A 1,604-nucleotide genomic window follows, 5' to 3' on the forward strand; every position below is an offset into this window, starting at 1 on the left:
ATGGGTTCTGTTGCACCCGCGGCCGGCCGCGTCGTGTAATAAAATTGGCTGCGGAGCCGCCTCTGTTTCTATTTCCCGGTGCGAGCGAGCAGCGAAACCTGCTGCTTATAGAGCGAAAACTACTGTACCGTTTCAGGTGTTACAAAAAGGTACGGCCAAACTTTCAGGAAACATTTCTCACACACAAAGAAAGAAAATATGTTATGTGGACATGCGTCCGGAAACGCTTACTTTCCATGTTAGAGCTCATTTTATTACTTCTCTTCAAATCACATTAATCATGGAATGGAAACACACAGCAACAGAACGTACCAGCGTGACTTCAAACACTTTGTGACAGGAAATATTCGAAATGTCCTCCGTTAGCGAAGATACATGCATCCATCCTCTGTCGCATGGAATCCCTGATGCGCTGATGCAGCCCTGGAGAATGGCGTATTGTATCACAGCCGTCAACAATACGAGCACGAAGAGTCTCTACATTTGGTACCGGGGTTGCGTAGACAAGAGCTTTCAAATGCCCCCATAAATGAAAGTCAAGAGGGTTGAGATCAGGAGAGCGTGGAGGCCATGGAATTGGTCCGCCTCTACCAATCTATCGGTCACCAAATCTGTTGTTGCGAAGCGTACGAACACTTCGACTGAAATGTGCAGGAGCTCCATCGTGCATGAACCACATGTTGTGTCGTACTTGTAAAGGCACGTGTTCTAGCAGCACAGGTAGAGTATCCCGTATGAAATCATTATGACGTGCTCCATTGAGCGTAGGTGGAAGAACATGGGGCCCAATCGAGACATCACCAACAATGCCTGCCCAAACGTTCACAGAAAATCTGTGTTGATGACGTGATTGCACAACTGCGTGCGGATTCTCGTCAGCCCACACATGCTGATTGTGAAAATTTACAATTTGATCACGTTGGAATGAAGCCTCATCCGCAAAGAGAACATTTGCACTGAAATGAGCATTGACACGTTGTTGGATGAACCATTCGTAGAAGTGTACCCGTGGAGGCCAATCAGCTGCTGATAGTGCCTGCACACGCTGTACATGGTACGGAAACAACTGGTTCTCCCGTAGCACTCTCCATACAGTGACGTGGTCAACGTTACCTTGTACAGCAGCAACTTCTCTGACGCCGACATTAGGGTTATCGTCAACTGCACGAAGAATTACCTCGTCCATTGCAGGTGTCCTCGTCGTTCTAGGTCTTCCCCAGTCGCGAGTCATAGGCTGGAATGTTCCGCGCTCCCTAAGACGCCGATCAATTGCATCGAACGTCTTCCTGTCGGGTCACCTTCGTTCTGGAAATCTGTCTGGATACAAACGTACCGCGCCAAGGCTATTGCCCCGTGCTAATCCATACATCAAATGGGCATCTGCCAACTGCGCACTTGTAAACATTGCACTGACTGCAAAACCACATTCGTGATGAACACTAACCTGTTGATGCTACGTACTGATGTGCTTGATGCTAGTACTGTAGAGCAATGAGTCGCATGTCAACACAAGCACCGAAGTCAACATTACCTTCCTTCAATTGGGCCAACTGGCGGTGAATCGAGGAAGTACAGTACATACTGACGAAACTAAAATGAGCTCT

Source organism: Schistocerca piceifrons, chromosome 3 (assembly GCF_021461385.2).
Source record: "Schistocerca piceifrons isolate TAMUIC-IGC-003096 chromosome 3, iqSchPice1.1, whole genome shotgun sequence".
NCBI classification, from domain to species: Eukaryota; Metazoa; Arthropoda; class Insecta; order Orthoptera; family Acrididae; genus Schistocerca; species Schistocerca piceifrons.